General features: G+C 42.9%; 1 protein-coding gene across 1 annotated transcript in view; it reads left to right on the plus strand.

Moving 5' to 3' along the window:
• Nucleotides 1-13,038: 13,038 nt before the first annotated feature.
• Nucleotides 13,039-17,821, plus strand: part of UBD (ubiquitin D) — a 28,599-nt gene continuing 23,816 nt past the window's right edge. The window contains exon 1 of the mRNA XM_045073930.1: nt 13,039-13,142. The gene's annotated coding sequence lies outside the window, so the exon portion shown is untranslated. The remainder of the gene's footprint in view (nt 13,143-17,821) is intronic.

A 17,821-nucleotide genomic window follows, 5' to 3' on the forward strand; every position in this document is an offset into this window, starting at 1 on the left:
AGGCAGAGTGGCAGGCAGAGGCAGAGAGAGAAGCAGACTCCCCATTGAGCTAGGAGCCCAGTGCAGGACTGACTCCCAGGACCCTGGATCATGATCTGAGCTGAAGGTAGCGGCTTAAATGACTGAGCTACCCAGGCATCCTGCATATAGACATGTTTTAATTGCATTTCACAAATGTTCATATGTTATATTTTTATTTACCTTCATTTCAAAATTCTTTCTAATACCCTCTTGCTTTTCTCCTTTTCCCCACCAGTAAGTACGCATGCACATATGTATTTATTCCCCCCCCTTTTTTCCCCTTTTTCTCTTGTTTTAAAATTATGTTCAGTCAGCCACTATATGGTACATCATTAGCTTTTTTTTTTCAAGATTCATCAGTTGTTGCTAACACCCAGTGCTCATCACAAGCTGTGCCCTCATGTTCTTCTTGTTAACTCATGGCTTATTTAAACGTGTTGTTTCGGGGCACCTGGTGGCACAGCTGGTTAAGTGTCCAACTCGGTTTTGGCTCAAGTCATGATGTCAGGGGCCTAAGACGGAGTCCCGTGTTGGCCTCCGTGCTCAGTGCGGGGTCTGCTTGAGATTCTCTCTCCCTTTCTGCCCCCTGCCTGTGCTCGCTCTCTCAAATACATAAATAAATCTTTTTAAAAAGTGTGTTGTTTAATTTCCAAATGTTTGGAGATTTTCCAAAATTTTTCAATTATCTATTTCTAGTTTAATTGTATTACATACTAAGAACATACTTTATACAATTTCAATTCTTTTATGTTTGTTAATGTTTGTTTTATGGTGAACAATATGGTCCCTTTGTGCAAATATTCTGTCTGCACTTGAAAAGAAGGTGCCTTCTGCTTTTGTTGGGAAGAATGTGTTGTAAATCTCACCAGGTCAAGTTTGCTGACAGGGTTTTTCAGGTCCTCTTCATCCTTACTGGCAGTCTGTCTAATTTTTCCCCCATTTTTTCAATATTTTATTTTTAAAGATTTTTATTTGTTTATTTGACAGAGAGACACGCGCGAGAGAGAACACAAGCAGGGGGAGTGGAAGAGGGAGAAGCAGATCCCGTTGAGCAGGGAGCCCGATGCGGGGCTCGATCCCAGGACCCTGGGATCATGACCTGAGCCAAAGGCAGATGCCTAACAACTGAGCCACCCAAGTGCCTCTTTTTTCAATTTGTGAGTGGTCGAAATGTCCAGCTTCTTTGTGGGTTTACCTGTTCTCATATCAATTCTGTGGAGTTTTTTGCTTTCTGTGCTTTGCAGCTCTGGGACACGTGTATTTGATAAGGGTCTTAGAAAATTGACTACTTTGGGACGCCTGGGTGGCTCAGTTGGTTAAGCAGCTGCCTTCGGCTCAGGTCATGATCCCGGCGTCCTGGGATCGAGTCCCACATCAGGCTCCTTGCTCGGCGGGGAGCCTGCTTCTCCCTCTGCCTCTGCCTGCCATTCTGTCTGCCTGTGCTCGCTCTCTCCCCCCCCCTCTCTCTGATAAATAAATAAAATCTTTAAAAAAAAAAAAAGAAAATTTGTTATAATGTGATAATTGTCTTTATTTCTTGTAGTGTGTCTTGTTCTGAAGTCTAGTTTGTCTGATACTAACGTAGCTACTCCAGCTGTCTTTCGGTTAGTGCTCATATGGTACATCTTCTTCAGCACATTCAAGTGGTCATAGAGGAGGTCTTTGTAGCTCCCTAGAGTTGCATTTCTGGGTAGAGTTCAGGGTTAGTGGTAAAGTTGTTATAGTTCAAATCAGTGTTTTTCCAAGCGTTTGTTGCAATACGTTGTATCATGACATCAATTTTGTGGGTTATAACCAGCATTTAAAAGTTGACAGTCATAAGGCAGCTTATGGCACATTGGCTGGGTCTTCGGTAGGCTCTGCAGGGCCAAAAATGGCCATGTCCAGTGGTTTCTACCTGTGCTACTACAAAGGGCAAAAAGACAAGTTTGGACATGAGTTTCTGGAGTTTGAGTTTCAGCTGGATGACACTGAAAACTTGAACGTACAGTAGTCAGAATCCTACAGTCAGGGCACTGGAAAAGTCTTTAAAAGCCATCTAGTTTACTTGACATTATACTTGAGGTTTTTTTTTTTTTAATTTTTATTTATTTATTTGACAGAGAGAGATCACAAGTAGGCAGAGAGGCAGGCAGAGAGAGAGAGAGAGGAGGAAGCAGGCTCCCTGCTGAGCAGAGAGCCCGACGCGGGACTCGATCCCAGGACCCCGAGATCATGACCTGAGCCGAAGGCAGAGGCTTAACCCTCTGAACCACCCAGGCGCCCCTATACTTGAGTTTTTATTTTATTTTATTTTATGTAGAGGGGCGAGGGACAAAGGGAAAGGAGAGAATCTCTAGCAGACTGTCTGCTGAGCATGGAGCCTGACTTGGGCTCAGTCTCACAACCCTGAGATCATGACCCGAGACAAAATCAAGAGTCAGATGCCCAACTGATTGAGCCACCCAGGCGGCCCATACTTGAACATTTTAAAGAATATCTCACCATGAAATGGATGTTTAAAATCTTCCAGGACCAGTAATTTTCAGAATCCCCTTTCAAACATTGTGTTCCTTCAGGCAGTGTGTATGAGACCACATGTCAAGGAACATGAACAAGACCTGCTCTGAAGAAGTGGCTCCAAGAGTGCGGTGGGGAGGGCTGTGTGCAGGAGTCGGGGAAAGCTTCCTCGAGACCGCAGCAGCGGAAGTCGTATGGGCTCCAGGAGCACCTGGCTGTGGGGTTCCCAGCTGCTCACCACGGATAAAAGGCAGAAAACTGAGTGGTGGTGAAACAAGAAAGGAATTTACTCCAGAGGCCGGCCCTGGAAAGAGAGTGGACGAGCATCTCAAAGCTTGTCTCCAAGGTACGGAAAATACTTCAAGGTTTAGCAGCTGCGAAGAGGGGTCACGGTCAGAAGGAGGCTGATGTACACAAGAGCTTGACGGAAGAGTGACAGGGTTGGCTGGCAGCAGCTTGGAGTTGGAACTGGAGATGAACACATTTCTTTTACCACAGCAAAAACAGGTTCTCTTATTGATGCAAATCAGTCAAAGCATCCTGAAGACCTTTGAATATTTTACTATTTCATGCAGGACCTGGAATGTTTAGTTTTTAGTCTTATTGGGTTACCTTTCAAGATTAAACCAGTCTAAATTGTGTGTTTTTTAAGCTGTTTTTGTAGTTAATTGAGGGATGGGTTTGTAATTTACAATATTTTTTTGTATGCTAGTAAAAATTAAATACGTAAAGAGGTTTAGTGGCTATTCTCACTTGGATCCAAGTGGTTTGGACTGTCCCTACATAAATTCTGTAAGTACAAAAAACCTTTTGTTGAGATTTTGCTCCAATAAAACATATCAAAACATGAAAAAATGATTATAATAAGAAATCAGAGTGTATTATATGTAATAAAGAATAAGTGTGGGCACCTGGGTAGCTCAGTGGGTTAAGTCTCTACCTTCGGCTCAGGTCATGATCCCAGGGTCTTGGGATCGAGCCCCACATCAGACTCTCTGCTCATCGGGGAGCCTGCTTCCCCTACCCCGCCTGCCTCTCTGCCTGCTTGTGATCTCTCTCTCTCAAATAAATAAAACCTTAAAAAAAAGAATAAATGTATTTACCAAAATTTACATTTGTGTGTGTGTGTGTGTGTCTGTGTGTGTGTTTATGTGCGCGTACATATGCAAGTATTTTAAATTGGGATGTGAATACATTTCTTATGTTTCTTTTTTTTTTAAGTTTTTTTTTTTTTTTTTTTTTTTATTTGACAGAGAGAGAGATGACAAGCAGGCAGAGAGGCAGGCAGAGAGAGAGGAGGAAGCAGGCTCCTTGCTGAGCAGAGAGCCCGATGTGGCCAGCCTAGTGGAAAACATCCGGAGGATGAAGACAGATGGCGAGAGACCCACCCGGAGAGGACAGACCACTTGAGAAAAATGCAGAGAAGATATGTGGGCTATGTTTGGAGAAGTTCCATTATTACTGCAAGGGTGACCAGCAAATACTGTGTGTGATGGGCCAGGAGGCCCGGGAGCACAGGCCTCATACTGCTGTCCTCTTGAAGAAGGCTGCGCAGCCTTATCGGGTAAGAAGTCTGCTGGGCCCTAACTTCATTCTCATGGCCAAAAAAATTCTACTATGGTGCCTTCAGGGCAAGGTCCAAATTCTTTTTTTTTTAGGAAAACATTATATTGAAGTATGATTGACACGTGAAAACCTGTGCATAGTTCATGTAGACATCTCACTGAGTCTGGAGATCAGTGTACACCTGTGAAACCGTCACTGTCTTCAGTGACACTTATCCCTGGCCTCGGGGAGTTTCTTCCCACCCTCTTTATTATTATCATTGTGTGTGTATGTGCATAGTAAGAATACTTAATATAAGGTAAGATTAATCCTCTTAGCAAATTTTTTTTTTTTAGATTTTATTTATTTATTTGACAGACAGAGATCATAGATAGGCAGAGAGGTAGGCAGAGAGAGAGGAGGAAGCAGGCTCCTGCTGAGCAGAGAGCCCGATGCAGGACTCGATCCCAGGACCCTGAGCTCATGACCTGAGCCGAAGGCAGCGGCTTAACCCACTGAGCCACCCAGATGCCCCCCTCTTAGCAAATTTTAAGTATACAATACTGTATTATTAGCTGTAAGTACTTTGCTGTAGAGATATCTCCAGACTGAAACTGAATCCGTTGACCGCTGTGTCCCTGTTCCCTCCCTCCAGCCCCTGGCAACCTCCGTTCCCATCTTGGCTTCTGAGTTTGACTATTTCCACTTACAAGTAAGATCACACAGTATTTGTCGTTTGGTGTCTGGCTATTTTCGCCTAGCATGATGTCCTCCAGCATTTCCTTCTTTTGTGAGGCTGAGGAATGTTCCATTGTTTGCAAATACCACATTTTCTTTATCTATTCATCGGTTGATGGACAGTTGGATAATGCTGCAACGAACACAGGAGTACAGGCGTCATTTAATTCCTTTGGATAAACATTTAGAAGCTGGATTGCTGGATCATTTGGTAATTCTGCTTTTAACTGTTTAAGGCGCGTCCACAGTGTTTTCCATGATGGCCACATTAGGCAACATGTCCACCAGGAATGCAGCAGGGCTCCCTTTTCTTCACATGGTCCTCAAGACTTGTTATCTTCTGTTTCTTTTTTAAGAAAGTAGCTGTCCTAACAAGTGTTAGGTGAAAGTTCTTGGTAAAGCACTGCCCTTTGAAGTTTGGTAGTAGAACTGGTTTGTTCCCATATCTTTCTATAATAGTCAGTCTGTCCTGTTGCCCTGACTGTCTGTCTTCTGAGGCATTTGGAACAGGCCTCCACTAGCCGTACAGGACACCAGCACTCTCGACAGCCCCTGACGTCAGCTTCAACTGGTGTGTGTTCTAGCACATGACTGTCGAAATAGTTCTGATGGTATTTTGTCCTGTATGGATTTCATTCGGAGCTTAATCTCAGGGAAGATATTATTTCCCCTGAGGTGCTAGTATGTTTCCTTCCGTCTGCTAACAAAGAATTAAGCAATTAATGGTTTCTCTTTTCTCCTTGACGGACAGGATTCTTAAAACCAACTTTGTCATTTCTTTCAATTTGGGGTTATTATATACGCTTTCCTTCACTTTCAGTTTTGAGCTTCTCTTTTATTTCTAGGTTATTAATTCATTAAAATGTAAATTGTCGATAATTTTGATGGAGACTGTAAGTAAGAACCACACGGTATGTTTCATTATTAATGATAATAAACTTGTATCTCAAGCCTAAGCAATCGTTCTAACTAGCATAGCATTCGCTTTGTTTCTTCTTTGTTAACTAGATCGGAAACTGTTACACATGACTGTTACTGTGCTACCGGTTTTACTCTGGAATCACTTTGAATCTCTCTTTTGTTAGGAGGGCATTTTCCTGTTCACCTTGACCATATCCGTGTTAATTCCACGGGGTAAAATTTTAAAGCATCTGAAGATTCTGAAGGGAGACAGGGATAGGGCTGAGGAATTTCAGTCTTCGGGAGAAGATGGGCTTGAGGCCCTGCTGGCGAGCAAAGTCTCTGGGACACCTGTGGGTGGCGGGCATCGGGGAGTGGGGAGGAGGGTGACCCAGGGATCACTGCCCCCCAGAAGATCTCCCACACGAGCCTCTCAGGAGAAGCCCCTTTCTCTTTCTGCTTTTTCTGCAGACGCAATTGCAGAGCCACAGCAGGACACTGCGTCAGTGTTTGAACCGGGGCAGCAGTTCTTGAGCCAGAGAGAGAGAGCGCGCAGGGCCTGCTGGAGCCGCTGGAAGGGATTGCGCAGGAGCGGGCGAAGGCCGGCGCGGCCCGGTCAGCAAGGACTCTGAGCAAGTGCTCCGACTTGGAGCCCTGATTTCTGAGTCGGAAGAAAAGCCTCAGCAGCCCGCAGTAGAGCTTCTGCAGGTGAGGAACCAACTCGACTTGGTGTGGCTCGTCTTGCCCTAAGCTGCAGTGCGGGCCCCCCATCGGCATGAGACTTGGACCAGGAGTCAAGAGAGAAAAGTTGTGGGGCGCCCGGGGGGCTCAGTCGGTTGAGTGTGTGCCTTCTGCTCAGGTCATGATTCTAGGGTCCTGGGACCGAGCTCCGAGTCAGGCTCCCTGCTCAGCGGGGAGCTTGCTTCTCCCTCTGCCTCCTTGATCAAGCTCTGCCTGCTTGATCTCTCTCTCTGACAAATATAATCTTTTTAAAAAAGAGAGAGAAAAAAGTTTTATTCTCATTTATTGAAGTCACTGATAAGCCTTAGTCAGCCAGCCAGTAGGATTTAGGTCCCAAATTGCAGTGGGCAGGGGGTAGGAATATGCAGTCTGTACAATGAGGTAGTGAAATGTATGCATTTGTAATGACAACAAATAATCAAATGTTAAGTCTTGTGATCCGACTGGAGGCCACGGGAATTCTGGAAAGGACCAGGATGTGGTGAGGGAAGGCTTCATGGAAGAAGAGGTCCTTAGCGTTGGCCTTGAAAAAGCAAAGACTTGGAGCTAACCACGGTGAGGGGCTTGCGCGAGCTGGTGATGACCGGTGGCGCAGGCTGTGCGGAGGACAGAAAGGGACAGGCACCCCGACCCCGGGGCGGACACGACGGGGAGGACGAGACCAGTGGGGTGGGGCCAGCCGAGCGTAGGACTTCTGGGCCAGGCTGAGCCCCCGGAGGGCCTGGGAATAGAGCAGGGAGGGTTGCCCGCGTGCAGTAGCCTGGGACTCGGATGGAGGAAGGAGAGGCGGCGTGCGCAGAGAGGCAGATGCCCTCTGTGGAGCAGCGCAGTCCGGGTCCGCCGCGCTGGGTCGCGGCCTGGTGTTGCTGCGCACCCAGCCCCGATGTCCGCAGCAGGGAATGGTGGCAGCTCCGGGGTCCTACTGTCCATGACCCTGTTTTCTCTTCTCCCCAGCACCCCAGTGACACAGTGAGCAGGGAAGTGCTGCCTGACTTTTTTTTTTTTTTTTTTTAACTACTTAAGTGGCTCTTTGTTTTCTTTTTCCAAAATTACTAAAATCTGATGAGGGCTGGAAAGAAGATTGTTCCAAGAGAGGTTCTTGGACTCGAGTAAGCCGAAAGGCCTTCCATGGAATGGCCGGGATTTCTATAAAGTTCACTGTCGTGTAACTTGTGTTAGGACGGTAGCTCTATCCTTTTAACTCTCAGTCTTTATGCGTTATTTTTATTTGCTTTATTATTATTTTTAGTATAATCATGAAAAAGATGTTATTTGAAAGATGCATCACACACAGTGTCGGTTCAAGCCATGAAGTGTACGCCCTTTCCCATATGCTTCTCTACTAACTACAAACACTTGAATCTTTTTCTGCCTGCCTGTTTTATAGTTTTTATCTGAATTTGAGTTAGTTAACTTACAGTGTAGTATTAGTTTCAGGAGTATAATATGGTGACTCAGTAACATTGCAGAATACAAAATCAAGCTAGAGAAATCTATTACATTTATATACACCAATAAGGAAGCAGCATAAAGAGAAATCAAGGACCCTATCCATTTATAATGGCACCAATAACCATAAGATACCTATTTTTTATATGTCTCTTTATAAGAAACATAAAGTTTCTATTTTCAAAAAAATTCACTCTTTTTTTTTTCCTTAAGAGAGAGAGAACAAGCTGGGGGAGGGGGAGAGGGCAGGAGAGGGTCTCAAGCAGACTTTCTGCTGAGCTCAGAGCTGATACCAGGATTGATCTCAACACCATGAGCTCAGGACCTGAGCCGAAACCAGTGTCGGATGCTTAACTAACTGAGCCACCCAGGCAATCCTTCCTTTTTTTTTTCTTCCCTCTCTATTTTTAATTGGAAAATTTAGTATTTATGTATTCTGGAAAGTCATCATTTTTTTATTACATTTTCAAAAGCATTTGCATAGTTGGTCAAAATAATGTTCTTAAATTTAATTTCCTTTTTATCTCTGAATATTTTTCATTTCTTATTTGGTGTATTTCTGCTTTTGTCTCCTCTACTTACCTGTCTTTTTCCCCCTAAATTTAATGTTTTTTTTTTTTTTTTTACTCAAAAGCAGGCTCATAGTCCTGCTTTTGATGAATACCATAATTTCCAGTGCACACTACTTTAGCGACTGTTGTTTTTGAGGTATTTTGAAATTCTGACTTTGGTTTGCTTTTTAGCATAAAATTTGTGTAGGAAAGAGAATATTTGTCAGTGGTGCTGGATTTGTTTTTCCCTAATAGTTTGTCATTCATAGTTTTAAATACTGTGATCAGACGGAGTGTTGGTCTTTCTACCTTTTGCCCTTTATCAAGGTATTCTGTGTTTACATGTTGTAAATTCTTGTGACTGTTCCAAACACTCAAATTTCCTTGGAATAGGATTTGATATATCTCCATGAGGTTTCCCTTAGTAATTTTGTTATTAAGGTGTTTTGTATTGATACATAATTTTTTGACTTCTTGAGATGTCATGAACTAAGATAGGTCAGCCCAAGATTCCTACTAGCAATCAGTTCTTACCCATTTTTTATTCTGATAGTTTAGCTTTTCTACACTTTGATGCTTTTTCTCCCTGTGGGATGTTTAATGGCAGTTGTATCTCAGTTGTGGATTATAATACTCTCAGTAACATAAATATTTTCTGTTGTCTTATTTAATAGCTTTCTGCCTTAAATTCAGTCCTTTCTGATAATAAGATTAAGAATTCAGATTTCTTTGATTTTGTATTTAGCTTAGGTATCTCTGCTCAGCTAAATTTAAAGCTCAGCTATACATATATATATTATACAAATGTATACATAAGTATATCTATATGATTTAAAGCTTTTAATTTTTATTTTTGATTTCTTTTTTTAACTTACTTTATTTAAATTCAATTAGTTAATATATAGTGTACCATTAGTTTTAGATGTAGAGTTCAGTAATTCATTAACTGCATAAAATACCCAGTGTTGGGGCACCTGGGTGGCTCAGTTGGTTAAGCATCTGCCTGCGGCTCAGGTCATGACCCTAGGATCCCCAGCCCCACGTCAGGATCCCTGCCCAGTGGGGAGCCTGCTACTCCCTCTCCGTCTGCCTGCTGCTCCCCTGCTTATGCTTTCTCTCTGTCAAATAAATAAATAAATAAATAAATAAATAAATAAATCCTAGAAAAAAATACCCTGTGCTCATCACATCCCATGCCATCTTTAATACCCATCACCCCGTTACCCCCGCCCCCAACCTCCCCTCCAGCAACCCTTAGTTTGTTTCCTGCAGTTCTTACGGTTTGTCTCCCTCTCTGATTTCATCTTACTTTATTTATCCCTCCCTTATCCTATGATTATCTGCTTTGTTTCTTAAATTCTACATATGAGTGAGTCCATATGATAATTATCTTTCTCTGATTGACTTATTTTGCTCAACACAATACCCTTCAGTTCTATCCATGTTGATGTAAATGGCAAGATTTCATCCTTTGATGGCTGAGTAATATTCCATTGTATGTATGGACCACATCTTTATCCATCATTTGTGGATGGACATCTCAGTTCTTTTCATAGTCTGGCTATTGTGGATACTGGGATAAACATTGGAGTGCCCCTTCAGATCACTACATTTGTATCTTTGGGATAAATACCTAGTAGCACAATCACTGGGTCATAGGGTAGCTCTATTTTTAATGTCTTGAAGAACCTCCGTACTGTTTTCCAGGGTGGCTGCACCAGCTTACATTCTGACCAGCAGTGTAAGAGGTTCCCCTTATCTGTATCCTCACCAACATTTGTTTTTCCTCTTGTCAGTTTTAGCCATTCTGACTGGTGTGAGGTGGTATTTCATGGCAGTTTTGATTTGTATTTCCCCCATGCCAAGTGATGTGGAAGGAACATTTTTCTCATGTGTCTGTTGGTCATTTATATGTCTTCTTTGGAGAAATGTCTGTTCATGTCTCTTGCCCCACCCCCCATTTAAAAAAAAGATTTTATCTATTTATTTGATAGACAGAGATCACAAGTAGGCAGAGAGGCAGGCAGAGAGAGAGGAAGGGAAGCAGGCTCCCCGCTGAGCAGATACCCCCCCCTGCCAATGTGGGGCTCGATCCTGGGATCAAACCCCACATCGGGCTGCCTGCTCAGCAGGATCATGACCTGAGCTGAAGCCAGGGGCTTAACCCATTGAGCCACCCAGGTGCCCCTTCTTGCCCCTTTCTTGACTGGATTCTTTGTTTTTGGGTGTTGAGTTTGAGAAGTTATTTACAGATCTTGGATACTAGCCCTTTATCTGATATGTCATTTGCAAATATCTTCTCCCATTCTATATGCTGCCTTTAGTTTTGTTGACTGTTTCTTTTGCTGTGTAGAAGCTTTTTATCTTGAGGAAGTCCCAATAGTTTATTTTTGTCTTTGTTTCTCTTGTTTTTAGAGACATGTCTAGCAAGAAGATGCTGTGACTGAGGTCAGAGAGGTTGCTGCCTGTGTTCTTCTCTAGGATTTTGATGGATTCCTGTCTCACATTGAGGTCTTTCATCCATTTTGAGATTATCTTTGTGTATGGTATAAGTGAATGGTCCACTTTCACTCCTCTATATAATTTTCCCAGCACCATTTGTTGAAGAAACGGTCTTTTTTTCCATTGGATATTCTTTCCTGGTTTGCCAAAGATTAGTTGACCATAGAGCTGAGTGTCCATTTCTGGGTTCTCTGGGTTCTGTCTGTTCCATTGATCTATGTGTTTGTTTTTGTGTCACTACCATATTGTCTTGATGATTACAGTTTTGTAATATAGTTTGAATTTTGGCATTGTGATGCCATCAGCTTTTTTTTTTTTCAACATTCCTTTGGCTATTTGGGTTTTTTTCTGGTTCCGTACAATTTTTAGGATTATTTTGTTCCAGCTTTGAGAAAAATGTTGATGGTATTGTGATAAGGATTGCATTGAATGTGTGGATTGCTCTAGGTAGCATAGACATTTTAACAATGTTTATTCTTCTAATCCATGAGCATGGAATCTTTTTCCATTTCTTTGTGTCTACTTCAATTTTTTTCATGAGTGTTCTGTAGTTTTCAGAATGCAGACCCTTTACCTCTTTGTTTAGATTTATTCCTAGTTATCTTGTGGTTTTTGGTGCAATTGTAAATGGGATCGATTCCTTAGTTTCTCTCTCTTCTGCCTCATTGTTAGTGCATAGAAATGCAAGTGGCTTCTGTGCATTCATTTTATTTATTGCCACACTGCTGAATTCCTGTTGGGGTGGAGTCTTTTGGATTTTCCACATAAAGTCTGATGTCATCTGTGAAGAGTGAAAGTTTGAAGATTTTATTTATTTATTTGACAGAGAGAGATCACAAGCAGGCAGAGAGGCAGGCAGAGAGAGAGGAGGAAGCAGGCTCCCCACTGAGCAGAGAGCCCGATGCGGGGCTCGATCCCAGGACCCTGAGATCATGACCTGAGCTGAAGGCAGTGCTTTAACCCACTGAGCCACCCAGGGGCTCCACTTTTTCTGTTTCTTGAAAAATGCTTGTATTGTTATATATTGCCTTTTAGGACCACCTCTGCTACATCCCAAAGGTTCTGAACAGTTGTGTTTTCATTTTCATGTGTTTGCATGAATTTTAAAAAATTCTTCTGTAATTTCCTGGTTGACCCAATCATTCTTTAGCAGGGTGCTCTAAAGTGTTTGAGGGAACAAGCAGGTGTTTGAGTTCCTTCCAAATTACCTTTTGTGATTGAGTTCAAGTTTGAACTCACTGTTGTCTGAGAATATGTGGGGAATAATTCCAATATTTTGGTACCAGTAGAGACCAGATTTGTTACCCAGTATGTGATCTATTCTGGAATATGTTCCATGTGCACTTGAGAGGAATGTATATTCCATTGCTATGGAATGGAATGGAATGTTCTGATTATATCTGTGATGTCCATCAGGTCCAGTGTGTCATTCAAAGTCCTTTCTTTCTTGTTGATCTTCGGCTTAGTCGATCTGTCCATTGTTGTGACTGGGATGTTAAAATCCCCTACTATAATTGTATTATTATCAATGTGTTTCTTTAATTTTGCTATTAAGTGGTTTATATAATTGGCTGCTCCCAAGCTAGGAGCATATTTACAATTGTCAACTCTTGTTGGATAGATAGATATAATCTATCTTGTTGGATAGATTATAGTTTCCCTCTTCATCTCTTATAGTCTTTGGTTTAAAATCTGACAAATTTAAAGGCTTCTTTAAAATTAAAATTTAAAGTTATATTTAAATTTTAATTTATTTGATGTATATCCTCAGGTAATTTCTTGAGAAGTTGAACTATTAGTAGCATGTTTCAGTGAACCTCCAAGGTGGAAAATGATTTTCTTCTTTTAACACCACATAAAATTGACATATTGTTGGGTAGAGAGCACTTGGATCACCACCCTTTCTTCAGAATTATGTGCATTTTACTCTTCAGTGCTTATGTGGAGCTGGATGCCTGGATGTGTGTCTTGCTCCCCACCCTGTGTGCCTTGTTGGTGTGTGTGTGTGTGTGTGTGTGTGTGTGTGTGCTGATGTGTTCAATCCTGCTCTTCTTTCAGGAGCTCCTTCTGTGCCTCTATTTTCTCCAGGTGCCCCCCGGAAGAAGTTCTGGCCTATCAGTGCTGCAATCAAAAAGCGGGCAGAAGAGTTTGCGGATAAACTTCGTTCTTTAGAGAAAGGAATCAGAGGATTCAATGGTAAAGGAATGGGTGAAGGGTGGGCTCTGGGCCCAGAAAACCCCCTTTCTTTCTCTGTAATGTTTCCTTAGGGTTTGGCTCTGGCCTTGGGTTCTCATGGCTGCCTGCTTCTATGGAGGACATTCACAGTGGGCAGGGACATTGGGGAAGGAGAGTCAGTCAGTCCAAATCAGGGAGTCTGTCCACACAGCAGTCTAAGGATGTTACCTGGACTAAGGTAGAGTCCAAGTAGGTCCCAGAGCTGATGAAAAGGTATTTTGTGTCTAGAAGTGAGGTAAAATATTGGGAAGCTCTGGGTAACACGGATACATGGTTAAACATTAGAGACATTGTGCTGAGTTAAAGAGGACTGTCACAAAATGCCAAATATGGTATGATTCTGCTTAGAGGAATGATCTAAAGCAACCAATTCCATCGGAAAAGAAAGTAGAAGGTCGGTGGCCAGTGGTTAGAAGGAGGGGGAACAGGGGTTGTGGTTTCATGATTACAGACTTTCGGTTTTGCAGGATAAAACCATTGTGAAAATTGGTTGTACAACAGTGTAGATATACATAGCCCTACTGAACCATGCGCCTAACATCTAAAGAGTAAATTTTATGTTATGTGTCTTTAATCATACTTAAAAATAAAAGAATAAAAAATACTGGGATAATTAAATAAGATTATTACTTTGAGAATTAATCTCAAAGAAGTGTCTGTGCAAGTGGAGAGAAGCGGTGTGACTTAGGACTAGAAGTTGAAGATGTGGTGAAAGCCCAGAGAATGTGCTCGAAGGCTCCATAAGGAAGCACTGGGTGTGAGCAGCAGATCGGTCCAGCAGTAGATTAGGCACCTCGGTGTGTCTCCTGCATTGACTTCTTGGTGTGGTTTGGGCTTTCATCATGCCCAGCCACCTTTTCAAATAGTGTTGACCGACAGTAAGAGCATCGGAGCTGGAAGACGTGTCAGGACTGCTTACTGCCCTTTACTTCTTCCTTTCTAGAAAACTGCAGAGGGATCTGGAGTATAAGACCAGTGAGTGTCTGGAGGGGACAGTGGCTGATGTTCACCTTAGAGTAAACTCTGCTACCCTGAATTACAGCTCGCCTGTGCGGCATCCCTCATGGATCAGCTCCTTCAACAGGAAGGTCTTTGCGGTGGCTAATGTAACCACATTCTTTATCCTGAGATCTCAGAGTTCAAAACCGCAAAACTTTCCCCAAAGTTTCTTGACCATAATGATAACAGCTCCTCTCTTCTTTCCTCCTGAGTCTTATTGTGATGCTCATGCTCTCGAATTCTCTCCCTGGCCTTTCTTCACCCTCTGCATAGTATGAGCACTGGGTCCAGTGCAATCTGTATCCTGGTCCCTGAAAGGAATCTCCCATCATGGTCAGAAGGCCCCAGAACCTAAGGGAACAATCTCCCTTGATATCTTACGATGCCATCTCTCTATCCCCTTGACCCCACAGTGGGGATCATCCTGAATTCGCAGACAGCTGATGGTTTCCTCTCAGTGTCCCCGAATGGGAAGAGGATGATACCCACTGGCTTGCGGATGAACAAATACCAGCATGGTCCGAGATTTGACCCTGAGCCTGGGGTGCTGGGCAGTAAGGCCTTCACATGGGGCAAAGCGTACCGGGAAGTGAAAGTGGACAGGATATGGTGGGACGCAGAGGAGAAGCAGCAGCAACGAAGTACTGGGGTGCAGCCAGGGGCGTGTTGGGCACTAGCAGTCTTGGTGGATTAACGGGCACTACCGATGGTTACGGTTCCACTGGATATAGAAACGAGAGTGAAGAGTTGGAGGAGGAGTGGCCACAAGAAAATGAAATATGGCCAACATTCTGCCTGGTGGAAGTGGCAAGAGAGTCAGTGGTGAGAAGAGGATTTCTCAGCGTCAGCCCCGAGGAATGATTCTGGACCCTGCAGCTGTCTTCAGCTGGCATGTATACAGACACTAGCCCCGAGCCCTTCCAGATTCTGTCCTACTGTCCAAGGCAGATTGGAGCTGCTCCGGATTATGATGGTGGGAAAGTAACCTTTTCCAGTGCTGGGACTTGGGAGTTTATCTATGAATTCTCCTCTTCCTTCTGTGGGAGAATTTTCCCTTTCCTATGGCTTAAGTGCATGAGATCTAGACTTACGGTGAGACCCTGAGAGAAGGCCTCATCTGTCCCTTAGGCCTTGGTTCATTTCCAACTTTCTGCCTCAGCTAGACTGTTTGTCTGGGTTTCCAAATACCCTCACATCACGGGAGCAACACAGTGGAGGCAGGAGTCTCTTATCCTCTACTTTGCCTCTAAGAGAGGAATAACACAGGATCTGCTTTTTCTGCATGGGAAGGGTTGAAATGTCTTTTTTTTTTTTTTTTAAAGATTTTATTTATTTATTTGAGAGAGAGACAGTGAGAGAGAGCATGAGCAAGGAGAAAGTCAGAGGGAGAAGCAGACTCCCTGTGGAGCTGGGAGCCCGATGCGGGACTCGATCCCGGGACTCCGGGATCATGACCTGAGCCGAAGGCAGTCGTCCAACCAACTGAGCCACCCAGGGGTCCCAGGGTTGAAATGTCTTTAAAGGACTTATTAAATATGTGCTATTGCTAATCTTTTTCTTCTGTTGCCTTTGATTTGATCCTTCATCTGCTCCTGAGATGAAGGTATGAGAAGGAGTGACTGTGTCACAGGTTTGCAGCCTTTGCCACTAATAATAGTTGGTTATAACATCCATATTAGTTCTAACAGTAAATATTTTTATGCGATTCATGCCTGATTAATAGTTTCCAAGGTTTGAAATATCCAGAGTGGCTACTGGCTTATCTATTTCTATGTTCTTACCTTTTTTTGCAGTAGAAAGTGGGGAGGGGGAAGCCATACGAGGTTCAGGCAGATAAAAGTCTTTGGAAGTGGGTCTTTTGAAGGAAGTCTTAGGTCAGCTGGATTTTGAGATGGTAGAAATAGATTATTAAAGTCAAATGATTAGTCTAAGCTATAAGCAGCAGAAAACAAATCTGGTTATTTTTAGAAGAAGGGTAACCTATGAACAATACTGGGGTGTGCAGAGTGCAAAGAGGGAAGGATATCTGTCTATCTACTTGCAATTTCTGGAGGTACTAAGCCAGAGTAGGGGCAAGTATGGGAGCTGCAGCCAGAGGGACGAGCGGGATAGAGGGGTCATTAGAGCTTGAGGGTTTTATCATGACTGTCCGTCTGTAAACAGAGCACACCATGCTTGACTACAGGTTAGTGTATAGTGGCAGGAAGCAGAGGAGGAAAATACAGCAACAAATACAGTTGCTGTTGCAAATGGCAGGATTTTTTTTTTAATGGTCGAGTAGTCTTCCATTGTGTGTGTGTATCTCACGTCTTCTTTGTCCATTCATCTATTGATGGACACTGGGGCTATCGTAAATAATCCTGCTATAAACATAGGGGTACATATATCTTTTCAAATTAGTGTTCTTTGGGTAAATACCCAGTAGTGGAATTACCGGATCATATGGTCATTCTATTTCTAATTTTCTGAGGAAACTCCATAGTGGCTGACTAGTTTGCATTCCCAACTGTGCATGAATATTCTGTTTTTCCCCACATCCTCACCAACTCATTACTTGTGTTTTTTATTTTAGCCATTCTGATAGATACATAGTGATATCTCATTGTGGTTTTAATTTGGATTCCCTGATGATCAATAATGTTGTGAAGCTTTTCATATGTCTGTCTTCTTTGGGAAAATGTGATTTAGACCCTCTGCCCATTTTTAATTGGATTATTTGGATTTTTGTGTGTTGAGTTATATGAATTCTTTGTGTTTTGGGTATTAATCCCTTAGTGGATATGTCCTTTGCAAATATCTTCTCCCATTCCCTAGGTTGCCTTTTTGTTTCGCTGATGGTTTCCTCTGCTGTGTGAAAGCTTTTTATTTTCATGTAAACCCAGTAGTTTAATTTTGCTTTTGTTTCCCTTGCCTCAGGAGACATATCTAGAAAGATGGTGTTATGGCTGATGTTGGAAACATTACTGCCTGTGCTCTCTTTTTGGAATTTTATGGTTTCAGGTCTCACATTTAGGTCTTTTTTTTTTTTAAGATTTTATTTATTTGACTGAGAGAGAGAGATCACAAGTAGGCAGAGAGGCAGGCAGAGAGAGAGGAGGAAGCAGGCTCCCCGCTGAGCAGAGAGCCTGATGAGGGGCTCAATCCCAGGACCCTGGGATCATGACCTGAGCTGAAGGCAGAGGCTTTAACCCACTGAGCCACCCAGGCGCCCCTCACATTTAGGTCTTTAACACAGTGTGTTTATGTTGTGTATGGTGCCATAACGTGGTCCACTTTCATTCTTTGGCATGTCCAGTTTTCCCAACACCATTTGTTGAAGAGAACTTTTTACACTGTATATTCTTGCCTCCTTTGTCACAGATCAATTGACCAGAAAAGTGTGGATTTAGTTCTGGAATCTCTGTTTTGTTCGACTGACTTGCGTGTAAATTTTTGTGCTCAAACTGCTTCTCTTTAGGATAATTTTCCCTTTCAAAGGTTAATGTTAATGACATATTTATTAGATAAACAGAAAAAACGCTAGCAAGAAAAAAAGGAGCCTAGAAAAGACATTGTGTCTGGTGCTATAACCTTAGTAGCAGATCCGGGCCAGAACACAGGGCCCAGCACTCCCCTAGGAGCATCATCTGTCCTTAGGGCTT

The sequence above is a fragment of the Mustela putorius genome, unplaced genomic scaffold (genome assembly GCF_011764305.1).
Source record: "Mustela putorius furo isolate JIRA1106 unplaced genomic scaffold, ASM1176430v1.1 tig00537295_pilon_pilon_pilon, whole genome shotgun sequence".
Classification (NCBI taxonomy): domain Eukaryota; kingdom Metazoa; phylum Chordata; class Mammalia; order Carnivora; family Mustelidae; genus Mustela; species Mustela putorius.